Genomic DNA, 19,350 nt, shown 5'->3' with positions numbered 1-19,350 from the left:
AGAGAGAGAGAGAGAGAGAGAGAGAGAGAGAGAGAGAGAGAGGCCTTATACCAAGGATTTCCTGTCTCCAAGACCAAGTCTCTATCCACCAGGTCCCAATGATTCCAATCAATGTAGAATAACTTACACAGTCAAAAAATTAAGGTAACATGACACTTTCTAGATTATACGTAGAGAAAAGATCCCCTTATTTAAATTTTTATAAGAATACTTAAATATTATTTGATTTCCTAAAACCAAAAAAAAAGGATGAGTACATAAGTATATCTCAGTGTAGTAATAACAACAAACATTTAATCGTCATCAATCAATAAATATTTATTAAGTACCTACTGTGTCAGGCACTGTACATTTACATAGTGGTTTGTCGTTTGGAAAGTACATTCATAATCTCATTTGAGCCTCACAACAATCCTGTGAGGAAGGTACTAAGTATATTATCCCCATTTTACAGATGAGGAAACCAAGTCTCAGAGAAGTCAAATGACTTGTCCATGGTCAGGTGAGAAGTGCATGTACCATTAGTTAGTTACCCAAAGTTGCACAAAATTTCCTAATACTGCTAATGTTCTGAGTTGAAGACCTCAACTCTGTATTGAAAGTTGTCCCTCAATTTGGTTGCCACTTCCTTTTTTTTTACTTATGTTAATGGTGAAAGAACCATTTTCTTGATAAAGTGGTAGTAAGAAAGTGACAATAAGACTGTGTATTTGGTGTAACTGAAAATGAACTGGGAACTTAAGTAGAGTTAGTTTATAAGCTTCAGTTGGCAATTATTCATATAAAGTATTGGTCTGAGAGTCAGAGGGTCCAGGCTCAAATCTCAGCTCCCACATTTAACTCTTTACATACCATGAAGAAGTCCTTATCTCCCTGGGCCTGAGTTTCCTCATCTGTAAAATGATGAGATTGAACTAAAGTTCCTCTGAGGTCCCTTCCAGCTCTAGATAAATGATGGTCAGATCCTATGTATAACCAAAACCTTCTCTCTCAACAACCACCCTGAGAAGTTGCAGATTTTTTAGTTTTTTATAGCTTGTCTGCAAAATTGAATTTATAAAGTACTATTTCCTTTTAAACTTGATAATTGAAAGATATAACTCAGGACAGCTCTTGTAATGACTTGATTCTATAGAAACAATTGCTACTATCAGAGTGAGGTTACAAATTAAGGAGGAATGTCTACTGATTTTTTTAATGTAACTGCTTGCTTTTTAACAAATTTGCATAGCAGTTGGTAGAAATGAGAAAGGTGCATTTTATTATTAAAGATTAAAATTACCAATGTTCTAAGTGATTTCCTGATTCGTGATTGTAACAAAAAACAAATAATGATCCCATAGAGAACTTATTAGTATTTTACAATCTAAAATAATTTGGCACTAAGTCTAGATATGTAACATATTCAATAGTTAATAATGTATATAATATCTATGTGTTAATTGCTTATGTGACATTTATCATAAATGAAATATAATGTTATAGAAAAGAAAATAATTTCTTATTTTGTCTGATGTTTACTAGCCAGTTTGTGCATTTGGGTACAAATGTTGTCATTTCTTAAATGTTTAATCAATATCATGTTAAATAGGTACTTAAAAGCAAGAAGTGTGATGAAGTAGGAAGAAAATTGAACTCAATCAGGAGACCAGGATTAGCATTTCAGCTAGGCCATTTCAACTGCTGCTTAAATACAGAATCCCTTAATCCAATTCAGTAAACATTTATTTAGTACCTACTATGTGCCACGCACCATGTTAAACTCTGGGATACAAATTTTAAAAAAGAAAAATGATAGAAAAACCCTGTCTTCAATGAGCTCAAGAAGTAATTTTGTTGTTATTCAATCATGCCCAGCTCTTCATGAACCCATTTGGGGTTTTCTTGGCAAAAATACTGGATTGGTTTGCCATTTCTTTCCCAGGCTCATGTTATAGATGAAGAAATTGAGGTAAAGAGGGTTAAGTAACTTGCCCAGGGTCACACAGCTAGTAAGTGTCTCAGCTCAAATTTGAGCTCAGGAAGATGAGTCTTACTGATTCCAGGCTGGACACACTATGCCTATTAAGAAGTAATGGGGGGAGGGAGGGTGGCAGCGGCTAGTATAGCAGTGAGTAGAGCATAGGCCCTGGAGTCAGGAAGACCTGGGTTCAGATCCAGCCTCAGACACATGACACACACACACAAAAACTAGCCATGTGACTTTGGGCAAGTCACTCAACCCCAACTGCCCTACCCTCCCCCTCCAAAAAGCAAAAGAAGAAGTAATAGGGAAAGACAATACACAAAAAGAAGCTGGAAGGAGTGAGGAGGTGGATCCTGCACTGAAGTGCAGCTACCAAATGGAAAGTAGTTAGTTTGAAAGTTCAGATCCCAACCCTCTATAAAGGAAAGCTTCCCAGGAATTTAGTGTTATACTCTCCAGCCTGCCAATCAGAGAGGAGAGGAGACTGAGGGAGCTGGGCAGGTGTTGAGTACGGTGATGAGATTTCAGGTGATAAGGTTATCTAGGGTGGGGTACTGTATCCTCCATTCAAAACTAGCAGAGCTGCATGGCTCACACAATGAGATTTTATACTTCTGTTTTGTGACCTTGGACAAGTCAACCTCAATGGGATTCAATTTGTGTAAAATTGGCAGAGGGGTGGAGGGAGATAGAAGATCTAATTCTGTAGCTATGTAAATCTTAATTTTTTTGAATTAAAAGCCTTTTTTTATTAACACAGTACTAATGGTAAAAAAAATCCAGGCATGTGCATTTTTTCATGTATGTATTACAAAGGAATTGAAGAAATTTATTATACAATAGATCTGAAGAAGGAAAATGACATTTTAATTCAATCATAGAATGTTAGAGATTAAGGAAACTTTAGAGCTCATCAAATCTAAGGGGATAAGCAACTGCAACTCAGAAACATTAAATGATGCAGGGAATTGATTCCTAGCAAATCATTTAAGTTTTCAGAGCCTTAATTTCCTCATGTGTAAAATAGGAATAAATAGTTGTACAACTTACTTTACAGAGTAGTTGTGGTGTAAATACCTTGTAAAACATTTAAAAATATGTAAATGCAAGCTAGAGCAGCTAGGTGGTGCCATAGTGGATAGAGTACCTAGTCTAAAGTCAGCAAGACTCATCTTGCTGAATTCAAACCTGCCCTCAGATACTTACTAGCTGTATGGCCCTGGGAAAGTCACTTAACCCTACTTGCCTCAGTTCCTCATCTGTAAAACGAGAGGGAAATGGCAAGCCTCTCCAGTATTTTTGCCAAGAAAACTCCAAATGGGGTCACAGAGAGTTGGTTACAACAACATATATGAACTATTATTTTTTAAGGATTTCATATACTAATATAGGAAACCCCAAGTGAGGAAATTCTCTCAAATAGTGCAAGTTGGAATGTTCTCTGTAATACTTAGAGAGTTTCCTAGATCACTGAGAAATTAAGTGACTTGCCCATAGTCATATTATTAAGTTGCAAATAAATAAATCTACATCAGTTAAAGTATCATTATTTTTATTATTATTTGATTGGCATAAGGTCATATTAATCATTTACACTAAAGCTGAGTGCAAAACACAGATTTCTTGATGCTCAGTTTGCTTTGAAACAGTACCACTGTTTGGGGAAATCTTTGCTCTTAAGGATAAATATAAATATTGTCTGTCTTTATCTCCTTTTTAAATAATGCAAAGAGGTAACTATAGAGTTCTCACTAGGCAACCATAAGAGTTGGTTAACATGTTCATGGGCTTAGCCTACTGAAGCCCTGTACTTTTAACCACATGTAAAGATAATAAATTTATGTTTTCGATGCCCCCTAAAACAACAAAAATTCATATTAAAATGCTCAAGAATGAAAAATTAACTATAATTTAGTCCCTTCTAAATGAGAAAATTACTTCTGAATGCTAATGCAAGGGCATAATTTGTGTGTATGTTGCTTCTTCAAAGGATATGAGTGTGAAATGAAAAGTGAAAAAAGAAACCACTTAGATTGGTAGGTAGGCCCATGTTTTGAAACTGTTATTTTGTTGGTTTGGATTGTTCTAAGCAATAACCCTGAAGTCATCTACAATTTTACCTTGGGAGCCAACCCAAGACAGAAATAAAACCCAAGAAAACTGCTTGCTTTTTATTATTATTATTATCCTGTGTAATTAAATATGAGTGATATTTTTAACTGAAACCAAGGTTATCTCAGGTTTGTTAGAGAAAAAAGTATTTTGTCATCTCACTGGATACCCCCATATCATGTGATATGTGACTACTACCAGCAAAATTAGTATACACTTCCCATTTACAATAGCTGGCAAATTATAAATGTAACACCCTTTTCTAGAGACTTCTATTTGGGGAACTGGTATTCAGAGAGTGGGAAGATCAACAACCCAAAGGCCAGGTCATTCCACTGTAAAGTCGACTTTACTTTACTGTCTTACTCTTCTACATTTGAGGCTGAAGTAACAGCTGAACAACATGCTACCTGTTGACTTAGATATATAAGGAGTTTTCATTTTTAAGGAAAGCACATGAATTTAAAAGATTGACGAGGACTACAGATTGTCACTTGCTAGAAAATTATTCTTGGACTCTTGTATCATAGAGGTTTATATTCATTCATGTTATATATTCTGTTTTCACTCTAATCAATGACCTCCAAAGTTTTTTTTCCCTTAAGATTCTTGACCAAATAATTTCAAAAATATGGTTCTCCATTCAGGATATACTTAATATGAATGTGGTTATTAACAGAATTTGGCGTCAAATATCCTCGCTGGTTGCTGGATTTTTTTTATTGTTCCAAAATTCAAACAATCAACATATTTCTACCAACTATCAGCACACCTCTTTTTTGTGCCTTTATTTCCTAATTTTCCACATCATTTTTATGAGATTTTTCTTGGAGCAAGTTTTGAAAAAAAAGGCATTTTTAAAATGATAACCACCAGAAGTTTGTGCACTATGACAAATCATCTTCTTCTGGAAATCAAACTCTCTATACTAGGGACTTTCTAACATGGCCTTTTCAGTTTGCAGCCAGAATCATAACTCTGATTTAATACAGATCTTCTTGATCTTTACAATTCCTTACTTTTCACTAATAAACTTATAGCATATTAAGGTAGAATTTCACACCCAAGAATATCTAAAATGATGGCATATTTTATATTCAAAAAATGCATGTCAAAAGATCATTAGACACTTCAAAATAAGGAAAATGAAAGCTATGTCTATAGGGTGCCAAAAGCTTGGGGAGCAGGGGAGGGAGGATAGGAGCAAAAAAGTTAATCATCTGGATGTTTTGTCTACAAGATGCTAAACATCCAGATATCTAGCCTTGCATAGAAAAAAACATCCAGATGACTGATTTTTTTTTCATTTTTCATCCAGATGTTTTGGTAGCAGACTATTAGTAGTTAAGAAATAGAATTCATTTGGTACTGCCACTAATTAGTTATGTTAATTGAACAAAACTCAATCTTCCTCCCTTTTTTTCTCAACCTAACATTCCTCCTTAAATAAAATGGGTATAAATATTTAACACCAACTCCAGCTGAGAAAAAAAAACTAATGAAATGATGTTTGTAGAGTTGGATGAAAACTTAGACTTAGAACCAGTGTATTTCTTCCTAAGATATTTTTTTTTAAACATATTACCGGTGTGCTAATTTTAAAAAAGGGAAAAAAAGTTTTTTGGTAAGCATAGAGTTTTTAAAATGTTTAAATAATTTCTCTTACATTTTCATATGATTCAAGACAGACAAAAAATATTTGCAGCTGATAAGTTAACTGTATAATGTTACTAGCATTATACATATGGTACATATACAATATATTTTCATCTCACTGAACAAAAACTTGACTACTAATGTGCTCCAGGTCACTGAGAGAAGGAATTAGGGAGAGAAAGAGGAAGAGTGTGAAAAAGATATTTTGTAACAAGGTCAAGGGAAGGAGAATGGATGTCTGAACTATTAAGATATGCCTTCCTCATCATTTCTTGGAGGGTTTTAGCCTCAGGGTCTGAACATACAATGCACAGTCAGATATGTAAATCTTGACAAGTTTGCCAGTGTTCATCATTTGCCTGGGCGAATGCCAGCACACAGTGGCTGAATTAAAGAGATACTTACAATAATAATAGCAAATCCTCATGTATAGTAAAGATAACTACATATTCAAATGTTGCCATTGTACTGGATTTTTTTCTTAGTCACTTGTATTAATTGAAGGACACATAGAAACTACAGAATTTGAGTCATAGTCTAAAAAGATGCCATAGTTTTCTTAGCAAAATGTTTCTGAAGCACAATTTTTGGAATGTATTGGAATGAGAAACACTTTACAAAATAATGTTTTCATGCTATAGATAATTATTTAAGTAGGGAGTGGCATTATTGCTCTTGGTAATACTATAAATTCAGAAGCTTTATCAGTCTGTTTATATCTTTTTTCTTCTGCTTGCCATTCAAAACAATTTGTAACAAATATTGTTTTGATTTCTCCAGACTTCTCATACTTCTATAGTAGTTGTGTAAATATTAAAAAAAAAAGACAAGTAATTATTATTTCTCTAATCTGTGCCATGTTCTCTCTCCAATTTACACTGTCTCAATATTTTTATTTGTAAAAATGATTGAGAAAATTAGTGGTCATGTCAATAATGAAAAATATCCCACATTGCTAGTAAGGTGAGAGGCCCCAAATCCCAAATAATAAGAAATTTAAAGAGGGTTTTAAAAACTATCACTCGTTAAGTGAAATTTTGTGAGATAGAAATGTTCAATTTCATTTCATGAAGCAATTAAAATATCCCTTTAGCAAATCATTGCCAAAAACAATAGCTTTGAGTTACATTTTGTGTACATTTATGTCCTGGTAGCATCACATTGTCAATTTCATCTTCATGCTGCAAGCTTCATCTTTATTCACAGATAGAAAATATATGGACACATTACAAATCAGAAAACATCTGGACTTCATGCTTACTCTTGAATATTGAAGAATATAGTTTAGGTTTCCTGGATCTTGGAATGCAGCATTACGTATCTGCTCCAGGGTAGGAAAAGAAAAGAAAGAAATCAGGGCGCGCATTTAAATTCTTGATGCCAAAAAAAAAAAAAATCCAAAATTAGTTTGTAGGAGCATTAGCAAATCAAAGCTCTGAACCTCTACCCAGTGCAATATGCAATCTATCTCTTTAACGCGGCTTCTCAGTTACTATTTCATAGGCTTAACTAGCTGCCCTCAGCTCCTGCAAATTAATATGCTCCACTGGTGATAGTTGTATCCATTGCCTAAAATGCTAAATAAAACTGGATAGAAACTAGTGTGCACAATTTTATACTTTCTACCCAAAGTTCCCATTCAGGTTAAAAACACAGCAAAGGAAAAAAAAGAAAAAAAAAAAACACTTCATGATGGCTTTGCTAGGTTTTATGGAAGGTCTGCATGTCAATACTTTGAAAGCACCATGTGCTGCCAGAAAGTGAAGCAAAGACAGGCATGTACATTCTGAATCCAGTATGTTTAGGGTAGAGCTCCTTCTCTGTAGGCTGTTCATTTCATGAAAGACCACTAAACAAAACAAGACTGGGAAATATTCAGAAACAAGCATCCCAGACAGAATTCATGTGACACGAGCATAGCTTCCATCATGACATGGTCAAGCAGGGCCAAAAATATCTTTTTAGATTGTCTGCTGCCCTCTAACTGGTGTATCTAAGAATAGTCTCTTGGCTTTGGCATATACTTGGATTTTTTTTTTCCTCTTGAGAATAGACCACAGCAGTCACTGAGGTTTTGCAAGGGTTTTCTTTGTAGGCTAACCTTACACATTATCATTCCCAAAGGGAAAACAAAGAAAGGGTGGAGACCTCCTTTTATGTTAAGAATCTATAATCAGAAGGCTTTAGGTGGTTAAGTATGTTCAGTCTAACTTTCTTTCCCCTTTTGCGTTGGGAATACTTGTAATTTTTCTAGTAAATCCGTTAACATCTAAAAAGAAAATCAGTTTTTCCATATTTTTGACCCTACCTGTTTTGTGGTTGTCTTTTCCCCTAATGCTCTTCATGAAAAAGATCTAATTTTTTTTTAAATATTAGTGATTCAGAAAAGCTGAAGAAATGTATATATTGCCTGGAGCTTTAAAAAGGTTTTCAGGGAGTCAGGATGGCTGGTATGAATATAAGAATATAAACTTTATTTTCATAATATTTTTCTCCTGATCAACTCAAAATAAGATTGTCTTTTCCAACATTGTGATATCTTGCATAAGCATGTTTACTGCATACTCTATGACATTTGCGGAACAGTCATATAAAAAATAATTTTAATTTTAATTTTAGATATAAAATACAAGTCTGACCTTGGGCTTTTTGCTCACCCCCAGTAAACCAACTTTTGTTTTTAAAATTAAAAGTACATAAAAATATATTTCAAATTGCAGTGTCTATTATTTGTGTCTAAACTCCAAGATGAATAAATCATTGGGATGTAAATGCTTTTTTTTTAACTATTCTAATAATAAAAAAAACTAATAGGGCAAAACATTTTGCTGAAGTGAAAACAAACAAATCAATACCATTAGAGGTTCAGCTATAAGAAACATAATGCTTTCCTGCATTAGAGCAATTTGCTCCCAAATTCCCAAAAATCAGATGCCATTAACAAATTACTAAACAGAGCAAATTATATACACCTATATATTAGAAATTGTGCTGCTCACTAATAGCGGATACTATAAAACTCCTCAAAGCTCAGCAATACTGACTGCAGAGTGGTTCTGATAAAAGCGGATGCGTTTAAACTGACAATAAATAGGTAATCATCTTTACCCTTTGAGTCTATTACAGAGAAGAAGGTTATTGACAAAATTATTATGAAATCTAACTTTAGAAACCTATTTTAATATTAATTTTAAGTAACTTTACCAAACATTAAGCAATATTCTGATGGCCAACTCTTCTAACATGTCATTGGCATATATACACATGGACAGCTAGGTGGTGCAATGGGATAGAGCACCAGGCCTGGTGTCAGGAAGACCCGAGTTCAAATTCCTCGGAGTCAGGAGGCCTCAGAGTCAGGAGGCTCCGGTTCTGGCCTCAACACCCACACAAAAAACCTAGCCGTGTAACCTTGGGCAAGTTACTTAACCCCAATTGCCCTCCAAAAGGCAAAAAAAAACCCAAATGGGGACTTGAAGAGTCAGGCATAACTGAAAAACAACTGAATAATATATGTACACATACATACTACTCAAATAGGATGAACAGAGAAACCACCCCAAATAATATGGTTTATTATATTAATATCAGGATTTTCTATGGCTTACAGCCAATCAGATGACCAAATTTTTCCATAGGAATTTTCCTTGTTTTTGCCTGTCTATTAAGATATTGACCTCAAGTCAGGTTTCCTTATTCAGATCAAAGCAAAGTACCTTATTTAAACCATGAAGGTACATACATATTCAAATGACCTGTAATCAATCTCATGCATGTGGATATTTCCTCTAATCATCCAGATTATAACCCATAAAACAAAGAACTATGCAGGGAATTGAAGAAAATACTAAATCTGAGGTCCCCCAATATCCAGCTTGCCTCAGTTTATGATATTATTTGGGCCCAATTTTCCTATTACTCTCCTTCTGTGTCCTAAATTCCAAACAGAACTACCTATTGGATGCTCATCATATGCAACATTCCATTTCCCATCTCTGTGTCTTTGAATAAGCTATCCTCTATACCTTGAATGTTCTACTTCCCTCCACTTGCCATTATTCTTTTTTTTTTTTTTTTTTGCTTTTTGGAGGGCAATTGGGGTTAATTGACTTGCCCAAGGTCATGTGGCTAGTAAGTATGGCAAGTGTCTGAGGCTGGATTTGAAATCAGGTCCTCCTGAATCCAGAACCAGTGCATCACCTAGCCACCCACCTTGCCAATATTCTTAACCTTCTGCAGAACTCAACTCACATACCAACATGAAGCCTTGCTTGATCTCCCTGACCTAACCAAATCTGCTCATGTTCCCAAATTACTTGGAATTTACTTTTTATAAGTTTGCAGTAACTTAACTGTTTATGTATTGTTCCACCCTTTCTCCTTATAAAATATAAAAGGATGGGGGATTATTTTGGTTTTGTATCTCCAGAGTCCTAGTCCAGTGCCTGCTACATAGTAACTGGTGCTTAGTAATCAAACAGTCATCATTTATTAGGCTTAATAACATGTTTAATAAGCGTAGAATATCTAATTCAACTTTCCAAAATTCACTTTTGTCTTAGAAAAACATGACTTTCCTGTATGTCGTATTTCATCATCTGCCTATTACCTGAATAATAGTATTTCTAGAATGAGACCAGACTGATAATGGAAATAAGCACTCTTCAAATCCAGCTCATATTGGAGGCTTTCAAAGTCATGGCTTTGGAAATGAAAAAAAAAATACTACAAATTTAGCCTCTCTCTAATTCTGAGAGCTACCATTGTGTGGTCTCACTAACGAAGTCCAAGCATAAATGTCCATTTATTAACACTGCCCAAACTCAATTTCTCTATTTACTAAACAGATGAAATAAATGATAACTTAGATTGTAGAATTTTAGATCTGGGAAGGCTATCACACTTTTTTTTTTTGCTTTTTTTGCTTTTTGGTGGGCAATTGGGATTAAGTGACTTTCCCAAAGTCACATGGCTAGTAAGTGTGTCAAGTATCTGAGGTCAGATTTGAACTCAGGTCCTCCTGAGTCCAGGGCTGGTGCTCTATCTGGCTATCACACTTCTGTACTAAGGTATCCATTTTATAGATGAAGAAACTGGGGCTTTAGGAAATTGAGAGATTTTATGTGAGGTCCCATAGTGGTAGTTCTGTAACAGAACACAAAATTCTAATTTCCCAGCACAGTTTTCTCTTCATCAAAACATGCAGCTTGTCTTCCATTTGGTGGAAGCTACTGAAAGACATTATTAAATATGTCTTGAGGTGGGTATAGCATAAAACAACAATCAACTGTGTTGATATGAAATGAGAAGATAATATCTCACTTAAAAAACAATATTTCCTTTCCATTGGTGAACACTCCCCTCTCTTGGCTTTAATTCTACCACTTGTACTTAGCCAAGGTAATGTACTGTGAAATGATGAACAGATGCAACTTGTGAAAAAGAATCTTCAATTAATTCTACATAAACAAATAGAGTAGGTGGGCACGTGCATGGTTTCCTATCTCATACATTAATAGACTAATTTTGTCACAGTGGTGAGCTATGGGGTTTATTTTACCACCCATACATATTCAACACCTGAAATAGAAATTCTGCACAAGTATCAAGGGGAGTAGAGACACCTAAATCTTCAAAATGATCAAATTATGAGGTAGAGGAGGGTTCACATTTATCCAAAGCTTGGTTTTAGTATAATTTTGAATAGTATCTAGTTACTACATTAATTCTGTACACAACTCAGGTTATATACCACATGCTTCTGCCTAGGACAGGGGTTCTTAACATTTTTTGTGTCCTGAGCCAGTTTGTCAGTCTGGTGAAACCTCTGGATTCCTCAGAATAATGTTTTTTAAACACAGAAAATAAAAATATAGGATAATAGTGGAAACCAATCATACTGAAATACAGTTACCATTTTTTTTTAAGTTCATAGACCCCAGTTTAGAAACCCCTGTCCTGGGAGAAAGAACCTTATGAGAATCACAGTCACTTACACAGAAAAGTAAATTACAAATATTCTTCTCTCAGGAATATTTGCAAAATTCAAGTCTATTTATGCCAACCTAAAGACATATAATCTAGGGCCAGATCTTGATATCATGGGATGCTACAGTAGGAATGCTGCCTCTGGAGGATTTGACTTCAGATCCCTCCTCACATGCTTTCTAACTGTGTGACCTTGAACAGATCACTTGATCTTCCTAGGCCTCAGTTTATTAATCCCTAAAATGAAGGAGTTGGACTGGGTGGCATCTGGAGTAACTACTAGCTCTAGACCTATGAACCTATGCTCCCACAAACACAGATGTGCTAAAAACTTTTACGCAGAATCCTTCATGCCAAGAGATATTTTTGGATTAAGAATCTCCTGTAGACTTGACACCTAATCAGTGGGAGAAATCTCAAAAAACTTGTTAGACAAACAAACAAAAAAAGTCAGATGGAAAAGAAACATATGCCCAAAGAATTCAGTATTTATTAAGTGTGTATTGTTTTCTGAGCTAGGCACTGGAAGAGATGAAAAAGAAATTTTAGAATTGGCCCCAGTATTCAAGGAGTTTACTTCTGAATTAAAAAGATAAAAGTAATTTACCAGGAACAACTGGAGAATATTTGTGTTGCTCTTACTAGGAATACAATAGAATTAAAAATTTAAAAAAAGGAGAGAAATTCATAGAATCAAAGGACCTCGAGTTGGAAGGGAATTCTGAGACCCCCTAGTCCAATTCTTTCATTTTGCAGATGAGGAGACTAAGATCCAGGAAGGTTAAGTGATCTGCCCAAGTTGTGAAAATAGTAAGTGTCAGAAATGAGATTTAATCCAGATTCTCCAACTTCTTCTCCACTGTACTAAAGATTTAATGGAGATAAGACTTGAGTTGATCCTTAAAGAATGGGTAAGACTTAAAGAAGAAAGTCATTCCAAGAAGGAAAACAGGTTGTACAATTAAGTCAATAAGTCGAGTCAACAAGCATTTGTTAACCATATGTCAGGCACTGTGCTAAGATCTGGGGAATACAGAAAGAAAGACAGTTCCTTCCCTCAAGAAGTTTATATTCTAATTGGGGAAGGCAAGACATCAAAAGAAGTTGGGGGGGGGGGAAGGACTCACTGGGGAGCTGATTGAAAAAGTCTGGAGAGTTGAGAATGGAGCCTGGAAAGAATAACGATATGGCTGGCCTGTTTTCCTTTAAATGGAAGTTTTAGGAAGAAGTGGTCAATCAGGAAGGGGCTAATGGGGTGGCATGTGTTTCTAGTGTGAGAAGTCCAAGGGTGGAATGGACTTTCATAGTGAAGAGGTTTCTGTGGCATGGTAGAGAAAGTCCATAGAGTCAAGAGTGGAGCCCGGATCAGGACAGGTTAGGATAAGGGCAGAATACTCTTGGCCTTGGGAACCAGGCAGAAGTGTTCACCTTTCACTGGTCGATGGTAGAGGGTAAATGTTCATATTTTACATGGTGGATGAACCATTGTAAGTTCTTAAGCACGAGCTTATCATAGTAAAAGCTTGGCTAGGAGTATTTGATTTGCCTGGTGAGGCAGGTGTGCATAATGGGAAAGGAGGAAGCTGAAGGCAGACAAGTCAGCCAGAACAAAGTGCTGTACTCAGAGTAGGTTCTTAGGTTTTTATTAAACGTTTATTGAATTAAACTGAAGCCTAAGATGAAAAATCTAGGCATGAGAAGATAAGAACAATGGCAGCAGTTCCACTAGAGAGACTGAGAGAAAAAAAAAAAAGATGAATCCAGGAGATATTTGGAATGAAAAATAATTGATCTTGGTGGTGATTGGTTATGGAAAATGACGCTGAGAATAAAGTAAGAGCTGACACCAAGGCTATTCTATCTTGGAATATTAGAAGAGCACTGACAAGGACTCGCCAAAGTCCAGTAACTTCCAATTTTTTGAGGCCCTATTTAGCTTTTAATGTGAATATATGAAAACAAAGTCAGGCATCCAAAAAATGAGAATTTGAAATTTTAATTTAAGAAATTATTTTCTAGTCATTTTTTTTCTAAGTATGCTGATTATGGGCAAAATGCCTAGCTTTCATGCATTGCAATTGCTGATATTAAGCATTCACTCTTTTTTCTATACTTGAAATGTGGTTGTTTAGCGAGGACATAGGAAGCCTCCTTTCAGAGTGAAGTCCAGGGCAAATGGATCTATTGGCCTCTCCTCTGATTGGCCTCAACTATGGACAGAAATATTTTTTGCTGGTTGGTTTTATGTCCTTGTATTTGTAACCAAGGGCTGAGTCACATTCAAAAAGCAAATTAAAAAAACCTAATAATAATGCCAGGCATTTCAAGTAAGTCTAAATTTCATTTTCGGAACTTTGAGCTGGAAAGAAGCTCCTGCTCAATTGAGCTCTGTGAGACAAGGAGCAAATATGCCCCTCATAACCTTAGCCAGGAATATGTTCTTTGAATTTACAGCTTCTTAAAATAGGAAGCAACTTTTTTTTTAAAGGGGGGAAAAAGAAACAAGTATTTGCAAGTTAACTTTGTAGAAAAAAAAATATTTTTCTCCTGAGATGTACATTTCAAGTTCCACAAATTTGCACAAATTTTATTATGACTATTTTAGAAACTTGAACACCTAAGCTTCTTTTTATTATTTTCCTGAATAAATTACTTTGGCATTCCCTAAATTATTTTATTTGGAGGAATAATTTTTAATAAAAAAATTTCTAAAATGAACTAGTTCGAAAATTCATCTGTTCTTCATTTTCTTATAATCTATAATCAGGAAATCCATTCATTCATGCTATATAATTTTTGTCCTTTCAAGTGGTTAGTAGAATGTGACATTCTGAATGCAGTCACATCTAAATTGATAATGGTCTAGGCGGAGGGTAATTTTAAAGTATAGGGTAAAGTAAAGGTTTAATCTGTATATTAGAAGGTTTATGAGGGTAGCTTTTTTGCTCTGTGTGTGTGTGCCTGTAAGTGTGTGTGTGTGTGTGTGTGTGTGTGCTTGCCCGCATACTCTCTCTCACAGGCACACATGTGGACACCCTTTTGTGTATGATGGTTTGCTGGATTTGGAGTCTTGGAATGTAAATGGGCCCGTTTTCTTTGGTAAATTTACCTTAAGGTGGGACAACTGCTTCAAAGCTGGCCACAGCTTTCTGAGTAAAGAGGAGGATGCGGTTTTTGAGCTAGCTTAAATGCAGGCTCTCCTTAGCTATAAACCACATGCATGTATTCATCATTGATTTTCAAATGATAGGTTTCTATATCACTGGTTTAGGATCCACAGCCTTGCATTCCTGAATCTATATTATGCCAAAAGAATAACAATTTGGTGGCTGGAAACAGAAATGGTTATTATATGGCTCCAAAATGCTAGCTGGCATAAGATGCCAAAAACAGCAGGAATCAACTAGTAAAAAGCAGATTGTAGTAGTTCTTAAAAATAACACTATGCTCTAAAAATATCAATCAGAAAAGCATCATCATTGTTCCAAATATTTTACATCAGCATGTAAATGCATCAGCTATAGGTGACCAATGTTTTAGAATGCCAATGGTTTCTAAATAATGGGGGATGACATACCTTTTAGTTTTATATGTTATCCAGAGAGAACTAAAATATAAGTTTATTTATTTTTAAAATAATTTTCTTTTTTTTAATTAGGCAAAGAAAATGTGAGTTTTGCTGGAATTTCTCAAGGAGTTTACTATATAAGGGGAGGGGGGATGACAGCTTACCACACAGGCACTGTGAAGCATTTCCATTTTCTCACATTGGGCCAGTACTTGTCATATCGTAGGACAACACATTTCACAAGGCGGTTTTACTTCCTTTTAGCAAAATAGCTCCTGTATGCAAACCAAAGCAGTATCAGCATAGAACAAGCCTAGACTTCCATTTCTTCTGATCTATTCAAGCTTCACTGCACTACTTAACTGACTTTTTTTTTCTTTCTTTTGAAATTACCCAGCTAATTTTCCATTTGATTGTTTACTTAAACCAAATCTCACATGGGGTTTAATAGCTGAGTGACACATGTTCAGTGTATCAGTACGAATTTTAATTGACAAGAACATACAATGCAAAATTGTTCATAGATTTCATTTTGCATCTTCCTTAGTAAATCCAATTAATGAAAAATTTGCTAGTAGATGCACAATAACTATTCACTAAGAAACTTTAAAGGTAAAATTCTTCTAGACATTATTAAGGGATGACTTTGCAGCCCCACATTTGTAGATGAACACATACTTTGTTTTATATTGCTCTTAGTGATTCAGTGTTAATAACAGAGACAGGTAGTTTTTCTCCATAGAAAATCATTCAGATAAATGAAAGAAAAGAAAGTAAAGAAAAATGATGGATGTTTTTTGTTATTTCTTGGCTTGATTAAAGACCTTAAGTAATTGTCCTAACTTTTTTTACTATGGGGAAGTTGTTTATGTCTAGGGGCTGTTCACAGGAATTTTCCCCCTAGCAACTTAAAGAATTTCACATATGATATAACTGACCAATTTAATCTTGTGGTAGACTCGTTCTTTGTGGGTATGAAACTAATTTAGTCATGCATAAGACAAAGCAGGTAAACGAACAGTATATAATAATGTACAAATAGTATATAAACATGCTTTCCATAGTCTATTCAAATATTTTTCAGTTCAAAAGACATCCAGAAATATATCCTTCTTTGTCTTTCCCACTGCTACAGGGTCCAAGACCGCATGACCTTATATTGTGTCTATGGCTATATTCTCCTAATTGATCTCTCTCAGTTCTATTTTCTTTCCCTTCCAATCTGTCTTATACAATACTTTCAGAGTAACCATACTAAAGTACTGCTTTTCCTGTTACTGACTCTCCTGTACCCTTAGTAGCTCCTGTTATCTACAGAATTAAATCCAGAATTTGTTTTGTTCGACTATGCATATTTGTTACAATAGTTGGGTTTTTTCTTTTTTTTTCTTTTTTAAGAAGAGAGGGGAGTGGGGGAATGAGGAAGGTGGGAATGAGGGAAACAAATTGAAAACAATAAAATTTTATTTAAAAAAATAATTAAGTCCAGATATCTGACACTTACAACATCACGGAATTTATCATTGGAAGCAACGTCACCATCAATTCCATCCCAGAGCCATTATATGTTATCCATTATATGTTTATATATCTTTTATAGTCTAGTCACAAGTACAGCATGGTACAATGGAAAAAGCGAGGTCTGGTCTAGGCCCTAGACTCTAGGCCAAGTCAGTTTGGGTCTCTCTCTTTTTCTCAGTTTATTACATGTCAAATAAGAAGTGGAAAACAGATAATCCCTAAGGTCCCTTCCATCTGTAAACCTAGAATTTTATGATTATGCCTCTCCCACATTATTTCTCCTTCTCCAACAAACAAACCATTGCACATAGGCCAATCCCTAATGTGAATAGTCTATGAGATTTACTGATAACATGTCTTTACTTGTCTCTTTCTCCTACCTGTAACAGTATCTTCTTCCTCTTCTCCTCCTTATCCTTCAAGTATAAATTCCAAGTCCAATCTCCTCTATGAATTTTTTTGTATTATTTCAGTTCATAGTGATCTTTCCTTCCTGTTAATTTGTATATCCAAATCCCTTGTAGTCTACTTTATGTTATTCTTTCTTTTTTAATGATACAAACTCCTGGAGAGCAGAGATCATGTTTTCCTAAATTCTCAGATTTCGCACAATTCCATGCATATAGAAGGCATTGAATAAACATTTGCTATTATCGATATGATGATGATAGAAATGCCTCCTTCAGGGTTCCCATGGAAGGGGCTTTTAGTTTTCTTATTGGTTTATTATAGTTTTAGTTAATGATAACTGAATCCAGTTGCAAATCTCCAAAAGCAATGCGTTAACATGGATTCATCAAGAAGTTCTGTCTGACTAACCTCATTTGCTTTTTTGACACTGTTACTGGATTGATACATTAGGAGAATGCTACATAGTGTGCCAAGATTTCAGAAGAACACTTGACAAATTTCATTTTCTTAAGAATACATTGCCCTATCCTTTTGAACAAGATAGGGAGATGTGGATGAGAAACTAGTACAATTAGCTGAATTCACAACCATTCACAACCAGCACCAGAAATTGGTAACTAATGGATCGCTGTCAAATTGGGGAGGGGTCTCTAATGGTAGGATACCATGTTCTAGCCTTAACTCTGCCCTCTTCTGTTTTTCTCAGTGATGTACATGGATGGAGGCATTAACGGAATGCTTATCAGATTTGCATGTGACAAGAAGCTGGAAGGGAAAGCTAGTACAAAGCAGCATCATAACATTACAGTCAAACTCATGTCAGCTTATACTACATTAAAAGAAGCATATTTTCCACAAGGGAGATGATAGTCCTGCTGTCATAGTCCACATATGGAATATAGAGTTCAGTTCTGAGTGCTTCAATTTAAAAATGCTGACAAACCATATTGCTTTCAGAAGAGGACAGCCAGGAAAGAGAGGGGCCTAGACCCTGTACCACATAAGGATTGCTTGAAAGAAATACTTACGTTTATCCTGAATGATGGTTTGGGGGAGGGGGGCAGAAGGAGAAGAGAATGTTATTGTTACCATTAAGCATTTGAACCTTTATCATGTGGAAGACAGATTAGACTTGTCCTATTTATACCTCCCAAAGCAGAACTAGGAAGAATTGGTAAAAAGTCAAGTCAAGTTAGCAAGCATTTATTTATTTATTAAGCATTTGTTATGTTCCAGGAACTCTAAATTCTTTGGATGCAAAGAAAGGAAAAAGCAACTCAATGAGATTATATTCTAATAATTCTTCAAACATGAAAATAGGTCCTAAACAAAATATGTACAGGGTAAACTGGCACACTGGCACCAAGGGGAACTGGGACAGGCCTCTTGTAGATGTGGGAGGAGGTGATATGAGAAGAAAGAAAGGGAAGTCAGGAGGTGGACACGAGGAGGGATAACATTTCAGGTCCTAGAATTTGAAACCAGTAAAAATGCCTGGTGTCTAGATGATGAAGTGTCTGGGTCAGTATGTGCAGGGGTGTTAAGATGTAAGAAAACTGGAAAAATAGGAAATGACTAAGTTGTGAAGGACTTTGAAAGCCAAACGGAGAATTTTATATTTAATCCTGGAGATAATAGGGAGGCACTAAAGTTAAATTCCAGTTCTGTGTTAGGAAATTAGAAGAAGGAGAAAAAAAAGCTATCTAAAAGCAGTGTTCAATCTCAGATTGGTGATGAGTCCCCCCTAACTGGAGGCTGGATGCTCACTTTCAATGATGTTCTAATAAGGTTTCCTGTTCACATACTCACTACACTTGGTAGCCATGTGAGATTCCTCCTAACTTGGAGATTATATAATAACATGATTTCTTCTATTCCTGCATTAATCATGGTAGAGACCCAGAATCTGATTTCAAAATTTGCTCTCATCCTGGCTTAGATTACATCCCAGATGGTATTCTCTGTAGTCCTACATGTCACTGAGTGGGAAGTCAAGGTGCAATTTTTCTTCATGTATTTTGAAAAATGGGGTAGCAGAAACCTTCAAACATCCATTCACCCCCTGTTCGACTCAGGCTAAACATCTGAGATTTGAAACTCCCCTACTGCCTTGTGAGGTGGCTGCTCC

General features: G+C 35.4%; 1 protein-coding gene across 5 annotated transcripts in view; it reads left to right on the top strand.

Annotated features, from left to right (window-relative positions):
* Positions 1-19,350, top strand: part of MEF2C (myocyte enhancer factor 2C) — a 221,434-nt gene that overhangs the window by 185,654 nt on the left and 16,430 nt on the right. The gene's annotated exons all lie outside the window — the stretch shown is intronic.

This window comes from Petaurus breviceps, unplaced genomic scaffold (genome assembly GCF_028583685.1).
Source record: "Petaurus breviceps papuanus isolate PSGF00001 unplaced genomic scaffold, PetGlider_PUasm1.0 175, whole genome shotgun sequence".
NCBI lineage: Eukaryota > Metazoa > Chordata > Mammalia > Diprotodontia > Petauridae > Petaurus > Petaurus breviceps.
This window is presented reverse-complemented; position numbering and strand designations above follow the sequence as displayed.